The sequence below is a fragment of the Rhinoraja longicauda genome, chromosome 7 (genome assembly GCF_053455715.1).
Source record: "Rhinoraja longicauda isolate Sanriku21f chromosome 7, sRhiLon1.1, whole genome shotgun sequence".
NCBI lineage: Eukaryota > Metazoa > Chordata > Chondrichthyes > Rajiformes > Arhynchobatidae > Rhinoraja > Rhinoraja longicauda.
The window spans coordinates 34,485,543-34,501,959 of record NC_135959.1 but is presented as its reverse complement, the minus strand read 5'-3'; positions in this window follow the sequence as shown (position 1 = coordinate 34,501,959).

Sequence of the window (16,417 nt, the reverse complement as noted above, 5' to 3'; positions counted from 1 at the left end):
GGACCACATTGCTTCCTAACATGGAATTGTCAATTGTGTTATTGCAGTAGTATCATGATCTATAATTACAAACTAATTAACACAAAATCATACAGCGACACTGCACAGAAACAGGCCTACAGCCCAACTCCTCCATGTCAAACAAGTTGCCAAATTTGTAGTCCCTGCAAATCGATATTTTAGAGGCATCATTGGTGGTAGCCCTCCAGACTCCTCAGCTATTATTTCCATATCACCAAGGTTTAATGCGACTTCAGCAGTGCCACATTCTCCGTTAGGCAGAAGCCAACTTCAAGGAACTTTTCCCTGTGTTGGGAGATGGGAAGTATGGAAGTAATGTGAAAGTACAACCTCCCAGCACACACACCTTCTCCAGGTGGGCATGATTCAAAGCAAAGATACTAGAGGAACAAGATGAACCACTCCGTTGAAATCGCCTAAACTGAAGTGTAGTACGCAAAAGGAGACATTTTAGTAGGCAACACCTGCCGTTTGCTATGCCTCTCGTAGTGTAATCAGTGTTTTGGGGGAACACCACGTGTGATGATACCGTTAAAATGCAGAATATATCTCATCTATCAATTCACACATTTTTGTTATTTTTCTTTTAAAATGTTTTTATGCAAGTTTCTGCCTACTAAAATGGCGTCATGACATACTAGGGTTTTTAGGGTCGAGTGGTCTATTTTGTTCCTCTAGCATTTTTGGTTCAAAGTGAGACACGCAAACATCTCAGAACATACAGGACATTAGTGAAATAATCATCCTCAACTCAAAGAAGAGCTGCTACTCACTGCATAATAGCGATTTATTGGTATGCCAGAACAGAATGATGTTTTAACAATCCAAAAATTGAGCTGATTACTTTTTAGGCAGTGTTGCATACTGCCTGTTTTTTTCTCTTTGCACTCCACCTTGGGATTAAATGCTTTTTGCCTTAGCACCAAACAGGAACATTTGCTCCTTTGTGTTTCCATGCCTAATGTTTCTGCTTGTGGCTAAAATCATTGGGATTCAACTTTCTTTGCTCTGCTGAGCTCATCACTCTGTTTCAATGCTTTGGTTCAGTAATTTTCCTAATTGGAGAGAATATCTGCACAGATCAGTGAATCCAATTCTAATTTAATCCCCCTTCTGTTAACAGGGGTGCAAAAACTTTGTAAGGCTCAGTATGAGCCAATTTATTTTTCCAGCAACTCACAGCATCATTATTGTAGACAGTGGCAGAAAATGCACCAATAGAATTGCTAAAATTATAAAACTTTTGGAAATTATACCCAAAATAGCAATCACATATCTGGAACACTCATATTATCCTTCAGACCATTCTTTATGGTGGCTTCACCCTGTCCATCTAATCCCTATCCTCCAATGTTTTGCAGGAGCGGGGTTTTTAAAAAACCGGCCGGGGCCAGTCTACAACACATACCTTCAAGTTGGTCAGAGGAGCGGCAGCTGAAGGAGTGCGGGGATTGGCTGAGCAATTATATTAGGAAATTGGTAAGTTAGCTAATTAATCAACTAGTCAATTTAACAGCTAATATAAGCAAGGCTTACACTAGGGGAGCGGCCTTGTCGAGAAATGTGCGAGTTTTTGGCATGCGAGTCTTTGGCGAGGAGGCTGAGGGAGGAGGCCATGCCAAAATTTGGAGAGGGTAAGACGATAAAAGGAAATGACTGGTAAGCTGATTCAGTGTGATGTTTGCAGGATGTGGGAGGTCAGGGCCTCTGGCAGCTACAAATTTGGTAAGTGTGTACAGGTTCAGCTCCTGAAGGACCGTGTTGGGGAACTGGAGAGCCAACTGGATGACCTCAGGATCATCCAAGAATTTGAGCCATTCTAATCTCACAGAAGTAAATGGCAACTTGGGTATTTGTTATTCTGTGATCAAAATTATTGATTTCCACTATTGAAAATGTACACAGATTACATTTTCAGTAATACTGTAGATCAAGCTCATTTCACCACAATCAATGAATCGCAGGTCATAATATCCCTTATAAATCACCGTTTTTTTAAGTTAAAATAAGAATGTGAACCAACAACTGGATTTTTTTCGTTTATAAATTGGAATGTGAAACTCCATTGTTATTGTGCAAATCAATATGGCTTTAAATTTATTTTAAAGGTAGGGAACACTCTAGAAATTAGTTCTTTTTAAGAGAACCAGTTCAGATAATGCAGTCAAATTCAACTGTGTTACCAAACAATAAATACACTGAGATCAAAAAGGAATGCAAGCTTGATATTTCTCTTTATTAGAGTAAAGTGTGTTTAACTGGGGTCTTTCACCCTTTCATTGGAGAATAAAATAAAGACAGCTAAATGTACTGTATGTTGTCAAATGCTGTGACAGAGGTGCTATTCCTCTTTAATCACCTCTACGCACATGGATAATTAATATCAACTCTTTGAAATAATCTCAGCATTCCACAGTTCTTCACCTGAATTAAAAAGATAACTGAAACCATTATTTATTTATTTTCAATGGCTGAGTGTCATAAAGATGTATTGTTACTGAAGTGTGCACTTGCCAGAATGATCAGATTGATAAATAATCACTTTCTATGAATCAGTTTTTTTTAAAGGCAGAAGAAATAGCAGCAGAACAAGGCGGTGCACTTCCTTATGCCTGGTCCTCCATTCAAAACGATCATTAATGTTTTTTTACCTCAGCAACACTTACTTGATCTATCTACAGTCCCTTGATTTCATTAAAAGCCAATAGCCTGTTACTCTGTCTTGTATATAGTCTGTGGCTGAGTCTCTATAGCCTTCTTGAGTAAAGAATGCAAAGTATTTTCTGCCCTTTAAAGGCATTTCTTTTTATCTCAATTCTGATTTGCACATCTCTTATTTTAAGACTTCTACCTTTGAATCTAAATATTTTAGGCAAAGAACATATTGCTCCTGCTGTGCATAGGTCCCTATAATGAATTCTGTATTTTTTCATTTGACCTCTCATTCTTTCCAAAACTCTTATAATTATAATCTTTCATCATAGAAAACCCCCTCCTCCCATCTTGGGAATCAATCTGGAAACCAAGGTTGTATTCCTTCTTTAGTTAACGAAACCAGACATGTAGTCAAGTCATTCTGCAGGATTAATGGGAGAGAAAGGACCATTCTCACTTCCATCGTTATTTCTAAAATAATATCTCTATATGAACATTAATGCTTTTAAGTAAAATATAAGCTAGGAATACTTTACCATTGAACGTCAGTCTGTTTAAATGTCGATAGGTAGCTATATCATTCTTTGGTCAAATTTGCCAAGTGCACTGAGAGGCATGCCTTCTTTACCTTTGCAGAGAGTCATCAATCATTTGTAAGAATGTGTTTGTATTCAAGAATGGGGAAGGATACGATTAATATCCTCCATGATGTGTTTTTTATTCTTGCTACAGAACTTTTAAATAACCATTTAACTGATAAATCGGTAGTCACAATATAATAGAGGTTTTTCTGCAGCAAGCATAGATCAGAAAAATTACAGGCTTGACTTACTCTTGGACCTATTTTAGAAATTGATATCAATGATCTACATATATATCAGCCCAATCATTTATGACTGTGCTCTATGGAGAAATATACAGAAAAAACTCAAGGAAAGTCAAGAGCTGTGGTTTATGTGATTTTCTTTCCATCAACGTGGCTATGTGGTCAGTCTAGGGCAGCGTTGGCAAGTTAGCTTTCAACAGCTGTTGAATTCCTGGGTCTGTCTTTCTTCTCCACCTCTTCTTGTTTCTCCAACTGAGAATTTTGCTTCCAATTGCTGTTGTTCAGAGAATCTGAAATTCTCCAACCACTCATTGTCCAGGGAGATGATATCCATGAATTTGCTGGTAAATGCCAACAGTCCAGATCAAAGCTGCAGGCATGGCTTAGTTAAATATGAATGTTCCAATTTGCTCATCTGTAATTGGTGATGTATCATTCAATGCCATGGAACAAATGAATCTTGCTAAATTTCTCAGCATTTAAGTTGTGGAATTAAATGTCTGCAGGCTAGACATGGTGCATGAGCTTTAATGAACATTCATTTCATTAGGGGTTGCTGGATATGCAAAGGTAAGTGGAATTTTAATTAGTGGTGATTTTTTAAAATGTTTTTCATTATTTAATGGTGGTTTTCAGTTTCTTTTAGCTTCAAACGGGTAATGTTACATTTGCTTTTTAAGTTTAAAAAAAAGAATCACAAACCCAATTGTTCTGCAGCTGGCAAAGTTTGGGTGCATTTTGTTGTAAAAGCGGTCAGGTAGGTTTCAGGACCAGGTTTCTCCATTGTATCTTCAAAGACTTGTCGATGGAATCCGGGATACTTTCAACCAACAAAATATGTACTCAGCATTTGACATAAGTAAAGATAGGAGAATAACAGCAAACTGGAGAAACTCAGTTGTTCAGCCAAAATCTATGGAGAAAAATGGACAGTTGGCATTTTGGGCTGAGACCCAGTCCAGAGGAATGATCTTGACCCAATACATCATATGTCCATTTCTCTCCACAGATGCTGCCTGGCCCATTGAGTTCTTCCAGCAATTGTTTTTTTCAAGAGTGTTTTATTGTCCTATGTCCCAGACAGAACAATGAAATTCTTACACAGTAGCACAGCAGAATACGTAACAGAATATATGCTCCAGATTCCAGCTTCTGCAGTTTTTTATGTCCACAAGTTCAGGAGAATGATGCTTGAGGATGGCGATTGTTGGCAGCAGGTCCATACCAGTAAGTTTCAGGCCAATTACTGATTTTATTTAAACAACATGCGTACCAATGTGAACATATTTATTTTTTCATACAAGACATTCAGAATAAGGATTGAATTACCTTTCGCAAAGAAAGATGCCTATGTCCGAAAGATTCCAAATGCTGTCAGAAACTTTGTGTTGACTGATGGAGGCAGTACTCCTCATTGAGAGGAGACATGAAAATGTTCTTAGCTTAAAACCGATGTCTGAAATCTGCATTAAAATGGAATCAATGAAATGAAGTGTTCTTATAACAGGTATAACAGAGCTTTATTTGTCGTTCGGTACCGACGTACCGAACGAAACTACATAGCAGTCATAGAAAAAAAAAAGAACACAAGACACATAACCCCAACACAAACGTCCATCACAGTGACTCCAAACACCCCCTCACTGTGATGGAGGCAACAAAACTTCCCCTCTCTTCCCCACGCCCACAGACAGACAGCTCGTCCCCGACCGACCCGCACAGTCCCCGCACCGGGCGCTGAAACGTCTCGAGGCCGAACCGGGCGATGAAAGGCCCGCGACCAAGCCTTGCGCAGCTAAGTCCCGCAGCCGAGCCGCACCAGCGGTGAAAAGTCCCGCAGCCGAGCCGCACCGGGCGGTGTTAAGTCCCGCAGCCGAGTTGCACCGGGTGGTGTTAAGCCCCGCAGCCGAGCTGCACTGGGCGGTGTTAAGCCCCGCAGCCGAGCTGCACCGGGCGGTGTTAAGTCCCGTAGCCGAGCCGCACCGGGCGGTGTTAAGTCCCGCAGCCGAGTTGCACCGGGCGGTGTTAAGCCCCGCAGCCGAGCTGCACCGGGCGGTGTTAAGCCCCGCAGCCGAGCTGCACCGGGCGATGTAAAGTCCCGCAGCCGAGTTGCACTGGGCGGTGTTAAGCCCCGCAGCCGAGCCGCACTGGGCGGTGTTAAGTCCCGCAGCCGAGCTGCACCGGGCGGTGTTAAGCCCCGCAGCCGAGCTGCACCGGGCACTGATTGATTATTTGAGCTTGCGAGCCAATTTGGTTTTGTTTATCGTCACTTGCTTAGTATATGTAGAGAAGCACTGCATTGCCCTGATAGATTAATTTAGAGATACTGCAATATATGGATCAAATGCCTCATCCCATTATTAGAGAAAATTGCATTTTAGAAACACAAGGAGCTGCAGCTGCTAGTTTACATAAAAAGTACAAAGTGCTGTAGTGCTCATGGGGTCAGGCAGCATCTCTGGAGAACATGGATAGGGTATGGCTTGAGATGGGATCCTTCTTTCCAAAGATTGGGAAATGTTAAATGTCAGTTTACACTTGGCATGATAGGTAGCCTGTGACTTATTTCTGGTTGCAGCCAAATGGTTCTGTTTGAAAAGTATCCACTTGAGAGTTGATTTCCTGCTTTGATAAAGATTCCTTATTGTGTGTTGATCCCTTAAACACCACATATTTTAATCAATTCTTGATTGTCAGTTGCAATTTCAGCAGCATCGATTCTGAGTTTCTAAATTCAATCTGTCAACATGTACACATTGATCCACCTTCAGACATTCCTTAAAGCCTAGGACCAAGGAATTTGGTAATGTTGGTTTACAGATGTCTGTAGGAAGTGTCCCGACCCGAAGGTCACCTGTCCATGTTCTCCAGAGATGCTTCCTGACCGACTACGTTATACCAGCACATTATGTCTTTATTCCTTAAAGCCTACCTCTTGGACCAAGATAACAAGTATTCATCTGCCCGAACCATCGGGTGGCGCCAGCAATGGCTGCCTCACCAACAGTCTGTCTGTCATTTCCTTCTTTGTGTTTTAATAGTATGTGTTACATATATGTTTTTAGTGTTCTTTAGCTTGTTTTATGTGGGGGGTTGGTTGAAACTTTTTCGAATCCCTTACCTCAACGGAGATGCAATTTTTTCCGTATCATATTCCATCTGCACTGTGGCCTTACATCGAGGAGTTGGTGGCCTTTGTTGGAGACCGACTTTTGAGAGCTCCACCGCGGTAGGTCTACGGGACTTTAACATCATGGAGCTCGCGGTCCCTTTGCCAGGGATCGACCTTGGAGCTCCATCCGTGGGTGCTTGCGGACATAACATCGTGGAGCTCGCGGTCTCTGGTCGGAGACCGACAACGGGAACTCCAAAGCACAGGAGCTTCAACCGTCCCAACGCGGGAGCTTCGATCGTCCCGACGCGGGAACTTCGACCACCCAGACGTGGGAACTTCGATCCCCTGCTACGTGGAACTTCGATCGCTCCGAGGGATGGTTCGACTGCCCCGACCACGGGAGAATAAAGAGGAAAAGATTGGACTTTTTTGCCTTCCTTCACAGTGAGGAATGTGGGGAATCCGTTGTGGTGGAAGTTTATGTTAAATTTATGTAGTTGTGTGTCTTGTTTTTAGTTCGTATGGCTGTATGGTAATTCGCATATCACTGTACCTTAACTGGTACATGTGACAATAAAAGACCTTTGAAACCTGTGAAACCTTTGAACACTTTTTGTGACATTGCAAATTTTGTTTAATCACTGTCTTGTGAATCACACTATGCTGTTTCCCTTAGCTGAAAGTAGTTTAAATATGTTGTTGTTGTCCAAAAGAGCTCCATCAGGAATCAGAATTTTATTGCTGAGGACATGCCAATTAGTAATTTTGCATAATTGCACAGAAATATTTCTCCTGGGAGGAATCTCATACATTTTGCCTCTGGTTACATATTATTAAGTGCTGATTGACTACAAGGGGTTCTCATGCTTGCAAATCAGATTGAAGTGACTGAACACATTGAGATTTGTAAGTCTTGAACTAAAGTGACTCTCCTCATTCTATTTTGTCCTTGTTTTCCTTCAATGATATAGATGTGTTTGGGAAAGTAAGATACATTTTAATATAGCAGACATTCACATCAATCACATCCATCAATAACAATAAAAAGAAGTAAATGCATTTAGAAAAATGAAAGCTTTTAGTTTAGATTGGTGTCAAATGTTCAGAGTTATTGTTTTGTGTACCTAATGTACACAATGGGTGTTTGGCATAAAATTTACAGTACTCCACTTTGTGCAGAAAAATCGAGACACAAGGAACTGCAAATGCTCGAATATTGTGCAAAGCACAGTTTTGGAGTAAATCAGCGGGCCAAGCAGCATCTGTGGATGGAATGGATATGCAACGTTTCTGGTTGGGACCATTCTTCGGACTAAAGAATGGTCACAATTCAAAACATAGACTATCCATTCCTTCCACAGATGCTGCCTGATATGCTGAATTACTTTAGCACCATGTGTTTTCACTGAAAAATTGATCTTCCACGGTTGGACACCATAGAGGTGCAGCCGCAGAGCTGCTGCTTCACAGTGCCAGAAACCATGGTTCGATCCTGGCTACGGGTGCTGTCTGGGTGGAGATTTCACAAAATCCCTGTGACTGCACAGGTTTTCACTGGGTGCTCCGGTTTCCTCCCACATTACAAAGAAAATACAGGTTTTTAGGTTAGTTGGCATCTGTAAATTTCCCCTAGTGTGTAGGACATAGGACTAGTGTAGGAGTGATCGATGGCCGGCCTGGACTCTATACGCCGAAGAGCCCGTTTCCCTGATTTATCTCTAAACTATAGTAGTCATTCGAGAATATCAGTTAGAATGTGCTATAACAGGACAAATGTGAAAGGCGAACAATTGTTTTGAAGGTTGGACCACCATATGAAACTTCTATGAAACCAATATTCATGACCCTGATCTGTACATTCTAAGCATTGTATATGTTTGCAACTTAAAAAATGAGCTGAAAAGGAGGTCAATCAACAGGTGAAGGAGGGGGAAGAGAAGCACTTTGAATTAAAGATCTTGAAGAGAAATGTCTGTATCCTGAGATTAGGACTTTGGGGTGATTGTAGGTAGGCTTTCATCTTTAGTGATCAGAGAGGTGGTCGATGGAGACTGCCATTTTAGATACATGACTGGAGACAAAGGTGCCCCTTGTTGATATGGCCAGCTCAGAGTGGGAAAGCAATACACATAATGAGGTATCATTTGGCTTACCAGGAGGTATCCTAAAATGATGTTGGTCTGGGAAGAAATCTCCCAGGAACGGTCAAACACAGGTGGCCCATGGTCCGTGGGTGGTCCATGTTCCCCTGTAACGTCCCAAAAGGAATGATGCACTGGGATGATGCACTGTGTATGTCATGTGATGTTACCAAACAGCTCCAATTAAAAATCCAGGAAATCATATTTTCCTTACGACTTTTAAAATGGCGTCCAAGTCAGCAGATAAAACTAACACTGTGAAAATGCAATTGATGCATGCATGTATGTTTTATGTTGAGAAGACATATTAATTCCTTTATGTTTTAACATTAAAATACCTACTCATTTTTAATTAATATATATATTTTTTCTTTTTTGCGACAGATTACCTACTCTTACACATTTTTTAACCCCCACACATTTTCTCTATTTTGACTGCGATAAAAAACATGAAGACTAGGAAACTTTGGAAAGTTGATGGTGATGTCTTGAGGATAGTTTATATTAGTTGCTGAATTTCTGAAGATGTGTGAAGGTAAATAAATCTCCTAGGCCTGGTTAAATATATCCAAGGACACTGTGGGAACCCAAAGAAGAAATTGCAGGGGTTCTGGCTGAGGTATACAGTGCATTCAGAAAGTATTCAGACCTGTTCACTTTTTCCACATTTTGTTACGTTACAGCCTTATTTTAAAATGGATTAAATTCTTTTTTTTTAATCATCAATCTACACACAATACCCTAGAATAAAAAAGTGAAAACAGGTGTTTAGAAATTTTTGCAAAGTAATTAAAAAGAAATAACTGAAATATCACATTTACGTAAGTATTCAGACCCTTTGTTCTGACTCTCAAAATTGAGGTTAGGTTCATCCTGTTTCCATTGATTATCCTTGAGATGTTTCTACAACTTGATTGGAGTCCACCAGTGGTAAATTAAATTGATTGGACATGATTTGGAAAGGCAGACACCTGTCAAAATAAGGTCCCACAGTTGACTGTGCATGTCAGAGCAAAAACCAAGCCATGAAGATGAAGGAATTGTCCGTAGACCTCCGAGACAGGATTGTGTCGAGACACAGATCTGGGGAAGGGTATAAAACAATTTCTGCAGCATTTCAGGTCCCGAAGAGCACAATGGCCTCCGTCATTCTTAAATGGAAGAACTTTGGAACCACCAGGACTCTTCATAGAACTGGCCGCCCGGCCAAACTGAGCAATCAGGGTAGAAGGGCCTTGGTCAGGGAGGTGACCAAGAATCCGGTGGTCACTCTAACAGAGCTCCAGAGTTCCTCTGTGAAGATGGGAGAACTTAACAGGAGGCAACTAGATCTGCAGCACTCCACCAATCAGGCCTTTTTGGTAGAGTGGCCAGGTGGAAGCTACTCCTCAGTAAAAGGCACATGACAGCCCGCTTGGAGTTTGCCAAATGGCATGAGAAACAAGATTCTCTGGTCTGATGAAACCAAGATTGATATCTTTGGCCTGAATGCGAAGCATCACGTCTGGAGGAAACCAGGCACCGCTCATCACCTGGCCAATACCATACCTACGGTGATGCATGGTGGTGGCAGCATCATACTGTGGGAATGTTTTTCAGCGACAGGAACTGGGAGACTAGTCAGGATCGAGGGAAAGATGAAAGGAGCAAAGTACAGAGAGATCCTTGATGAAAACCTGCTCCAGAACATTCTGGACTTCAGACTGGGGCAGAGGTTCACCTTCCAACAGGACAACAACCCGAAGTACATAGCGAAGACAATGCAGGAGTGGCTTCATGACAAGTCTGTGAATGTCCTTGAGTGGCCCAGCCAGAGCCTGGACTTGAACCCGACCGAACATCTCTGGAAGGACCTGAAAATAGCTGTGCATCAACACTCCCCATCCAATCTGACAGAGCTTGAGAGGCTCCATAGAAGAATGGGAGAAATTACCCAAATACAGCTGTGCCAAGCTTGTAGCGTCATACCCAAGAACACTTGAGGCTGTAATCACTGCCAAAAGTGCCTCAACAAAGTACTGAGTAAAGGGTCTGAATACTTATGTAAATATGATATTTCAGTTATTTCTTTTTAATTACTTTGCAAAAATTTCTAAACATCTGTTTTCGCTTTTTTATAATGTGTAGATTGATGATATAAAAAAATAAGATTTAATCACTTTTTAAAATAAGGCTGTAACGTAACAAAATGTGGAAAAAGTGAAGGGGTCTGAATACTTTCTGAATGTACTGTATGAATGATCATTAAACACAATGGGGTGCCAGAAGATTGGAGTTGTGTGCCTATTTTAGAAGGTCTACAATGAATGAACTGGAAATTTTAGAGTAGCAAGCTTAAGATCTGTGGTAGGAAAGTTACTGGAGAGGATTCAGAGTGATTAAATATACATGTATTTAGAAAGGCAAGGGTGGACAGTCAGCATGGTTTTATGCATGGAAGGTGGTGTTTCACAAACATAATTGATTACTTGAAGAAGTAAGCAAAAAGGTTGATTCGGGCAAAGTTGTACCCATATTCAATATGGACTACTGCAAGGCCTTTGATAAAGTTTCATGTGGTAGGCCGCTCTGGAAAGTTAGAATGCATGAGATCCAGGAAGAGCTAGTTAACTGGATACACCAATGGCTTTATGGTAGGAAGCATAGGGTGATGATAGAAGGTTATTTCTCGAATGGAGGCCTGCGACTGGAAGTGTACATCAGGGCTTGATTATGGGCTTATGTTAGCCATCTATATCAACAAATTGGATGACGGAGTATAAGGCAAGTATATTTAGTTTGCAGATGACATTAAAATAGGTTGTATCGAAGACTTTATTCCTTGTAATGCATAATAATGAGGGGTGAACTTACAGAGATGTAAAATCCTGAGAAAATAGGGAGGGTGAACACAGTCTTTTCCCCAAGGTAGCAAAATTAACAACTGGAGGACAAAGGTTTAAGGTCAGAGAGGAAAGATTTAGTAAGATATTTTTCACGGAGAGCATGGTGGGCACATGGAACAAGCTGCCAAAGGATGGAGTTGAGGCAGGTATAATAACAACATTTAAAATACATTTGGACTGGTACATTTATAGGAAAGGTTTATAGGGACATGGGCCAAATGCAGGCATATGTGGGTAGCTTAGGTTTTCATCTTGGTCGGCATGGATGAGTTGGGCCATGTTGCCTCTCTGACTCTTCCAGTTAGAGGGGCGCATTGTTTTAGTAATTCAGCCTCAATAGCAAATTGCCTTTGTGCTCTGGGTGCTTGTTGGATATAAAGTCATAGAGTAAAACCCTGATAATCAGAGAGCTGATTGGAAATACTGATAAATCAGCATCCGGCTCACCAAATTTAGTTTTCAGTGCTCCCTCTTAAGCACAAATTAAGGATAGATTACAGTAGAAGTTAGATTGGTGAAGAGTGATGCACCAGATAGAAGGACAAAACAAGCCATGTTTCGAAATGCACAATTAGAGGCAGATTGAAATTAATGGTTAATAATCCATTGGTAAATCAGTTGGTAACGACAGAGCTTGTGAAGACCAAATCATCACTGCTCGCATCAAAAAGCCATGGAAATAAAAGCTAAGCATTAATTGCAATTACACAGTTTAAATTATCAAAATATGGTTAATTTTAAAAAACTGTTTGATAAATACTACAATGTGATGGTATAAGTGGAAAGATAATGTAAGATTCCCAGTACTGGATAAAAGTTATGTGAAGAAATTAATATTGGGTTATTGTCAAACTTTGACTTTTGAGATCAAGCACAATGATGCCGTTTGGTACCTAATCTCAAATTCAACAATCTGACAGCAATGGAAAATAAGTCTAACTACTTTGTCCAAAAATCCCATGCTTTTTTTTTTGCTTCTCATGTTTTCCCATTACATAATGACAAACCATCTTATGATGTGCAATTTAATTGCTTGTTAGAGATGAAGGTTGCACTATCAGTTTTTGTTTTCTGAATTGATAGCAATGAATCCCACCTACCAAGCTTCCTTGTAACAACTTGCAGACTCTCAGCAAGGACATCCACTTGATTGACTTTCTTTTATTGTATTATCATTGTGTTTGAACAGCAATGACTTGTTGAAGATCCATGCTGCAGATACTCAAAAATAAATATACACTTAACTGGAAGCAGTTTTTTTTAAGTAAGTAGAAGATTTGTCCTTTTATGCTCTAAACATTCATTAACATTTACAAAATAAATCATGTTTTATGGGGTTTTTATGAGTTACAATTAAATGCTGACATCATCCTTGATTGCTTTTAATTTAAGAAATTGTCTAAACATGTCTCTCTTGCCATTCTGCAATCAAATCTGGTTCTGGAGAAAATCTACCATTTTATATTTTAATGTAATTTACTTTGAGTCATTTATTTGATTGCAGGTCCAGATTATACTAAAAAATGTTCATGCCATTTAAAACAATACAAAATACATTACAAGAATGGCCACTGAGTGTTTGCTAATGTCATGGCGGCATGTTAAGAGCCAACCTTTTGAAACAAGACAAAGACACATTTTCCACAAACTCATGAGCATTCATATACGTGCACTCCCTGATTTACGTAATAGGTGACTCACATAAACGCGCGCTTACATAAACAATTCCCAATAAGTGATCCAGTTTCCTGAATGACCTGTGTTATTGCATTTATAGAATCATTTCAGAGCAATCTAAATGGAGAAACCACTGATTCTTCCTGAAACCTTTTCCTTGGCACCTCTACTTTGAAGGGAAATTTTAAATGAAGTACCAGGCTAGTTCAGCCAAGCTTGTGCTTGCAACCCCACGGGATGTGGACAGTTTGCAGCCATCAAGTAAGGACCCGGCAGACTTAGAGAGGCGGGGCGGGTGGGTTTCTGCCATGATCTGATGCTTTCATAAAAGTGAGAAACACAAATATCGCAATGGGAGGATGGCGAGGGCTTCTCATCTGCCTCATAGATATGAAAGTATTGACTGGGCTCGCTGCTTTCCCAGATTTGGCCACTGTCATTAGAAACCTGAGGGAGGTGGTGGGGAGCATCTCCTGGCCGACCCGGCCGAGTCACTGACATCTTCCACAAGGTACAAGCCCTTCTTCTCCAGCTGCCACATTGTCCAGTTGGCATGGCTGTTGTTGTAGCTCGAGTTGTAGTCCCTGGCTGACAGCGCTTACCACATGCAGCCACCACTGACAGGATGCGTTCCGGTCACTGTGGGTCTCCTTCCCTTCTCACCAGCTTCCGCTTCATCCTAACAGCCGTCACTTTGTCCAAACAGTTCACTGGTTTTACTAATATTGAGAGCCAGGTTGTTGTGCTGGCACCATTTGGTCAATCGGTCGATCTCACTTCTTTACTCTGACTCATCACCATCTGTAATTCGTCCAACAACAGTGGTGTCATTGGCGAACTTGAACATGGAGTGCGCACTGTGTCCAGCTTTTCCAGTCATGAGTATAGAGTGAGTAGAGCAGGGGGCTGAGCATGCAGCCTTGAGGTGCTCCAGTACTGATTGTTAATGAGGAAGTCAAGTCAAGTCCATTTTATTTGTATAGCACATTTTAAAACATCTCGCGTTGACCAAAGTGCTGTACATCAGTTCAGGTACTAAGAACAAACATACAATGGCACACAAACAAAACAGCACATACATAAACAGTTCATAGCGCCCCCTCAGAGGGCCTCAAACGCTAGGGAGTAGAAATAGGGTTTGAGCCTGGACTTAAAGGAGTTGATGGAGGGGGCAGTTCTGATGGGATGCTGTTCCACAGTCTAGGAGCTGCAACCACAAAAGCGCATCACCCCTGAGCTTAAGCTTAGACCGCGGGATAGTCAGTAGCCCCAAGTCGGCCGACCTGAGGGACCTGGAGATAGTGGTGGGTTAGAAGATTTTGTATATGGGGGGGGGGGCAAGCCCATTTAGGGCTTTGTATGTGAATAGGAGGAGCTTGAAGTTGATTCTGTTCTATACTGGAAGCCAGTGGAGAGAGGCCAGAATTGGGGTGATGTGGTCCCTTTTACGGGTACCCGTCAGGAGTCTCGCTGCGGCGTTTTGGACCAATTGCAGGCGGGACAGGGATGATTGGCTGATCCCAGTGTATAGGGAGTTGCAGTAGTCTAGGCGGGAAGAAGTGTTTCTGCCAATTCGAACAGACAGTGGTCTGTGGATGAGGAAGTTGAGGATCCAATTGCAGAGGGATGTGCAGAGACCCAGTTCCGTGAGCTTGGTAACCAGCTTTTTTTTAACAAAAAATTATTTAATCAATTATTTACAATAATATTTACAGTACAAAATAAATCAAACAAACCCAGCACCACAATACAAGTCAAACAAATATACTAAATAAACTACCATACAACTATATTACAATCCTTATTGAGGATGTATTCCACCCCCGTGGTGCCCAGCGGTCCTGGAAATTCCCCCAGGGTGTCTGTGGATGTAACCCTGGAAAAGGGGCAGGCAGCTGGCTCGGGCAAAGCCTGGCGCCGTGACTCGCGGATGGCCAGCTTGGCCAGGCCTGGTAACCAGCTTGGAGGGGATAATGGCATTGAGTGCCGAGCTGTAGTTTATAAACAACAGCCTGACATAAGTGTTTTTAATGTCCAATTGGTCCAGTGCAGAATGGAGACCCAGTGAGATTGCATCCTCCGTTAACCTGTTGTGATGGTCGGTGAACCGTAATGGGTCGAGGTTCTTGGTGAGGTAGGAGCTGATATGCACCATAACCAACTTCTCAAAGCACTTCATCACCACGGGTGTTAGTGCCACTGGTTGATAGTTGTTGAGGCACATCACCTTACTCTTCTTGGGCACTGGTATTATTGATGCCCTCTTAAAGCAGGTGGGAACCTCAGACCTCAGTAATGAGTCATTGGAAATGTTCGCATAAACTCCAGTCAGTTGGTCTGCACAGGTTTTGAGAACTTGACCGGGAATACCATCAGGTCCAGATGCTTTCTGAGGGTTCACCCCCCTGAAGGATCTTCTGTTGTCGGCCCCTGTAACTGTGACTGTAACACCATCAGGGCATATGGGGGCTCGGGAAGGCACATCAGTGTTCGCCCTATCAAAGCGTGCCTAGAACACATTGAGCTCATCAGGGAGTGATGCTTCGATGTCGCTTGAGCTGCCTCCTGATTTCGCCTTTTAGGAGGTGATGGCATTCAAGCCCTGCCACAAGTTGCCGAACATTCGTTTCATCCTCCAGCTTAGTGAAAGTACCTTTTGGCCTTTTTGATGGCCTTGTAAAGGTCATATCTGGACTTCTTATTGACCTCTGCATCACCAGACCCGATTGCCCGGGACCTGGTCCTCAGAAGAATGTGGATCTCCTGGGTCGTCCAAGACTTCTGGTTAGGAAACACGATTTTTTTTTGAAGGAACACAGTCCTCCACACATTTCCTTATGAAGTCTGTAACGACTGTGCCATATTCATTCAGGTCCGTTGCCGAGTCCTTGAACATTGCCCAGTCTGCTGACACCAAGCAGTCCCAGAATTGTTCCTGTAACATCTGCTCATCTTTAAAGCAACATTGGGATGTTTATCCATTATTATGCTGAGACTTTAAGCTCAGTTATCTAAACTAAGTCTAACTTTATTAGATCAGAAATACACTTTGTCTTACTATGTGCTTCAACAATATGTCAGTTAATCTGACTTTCCT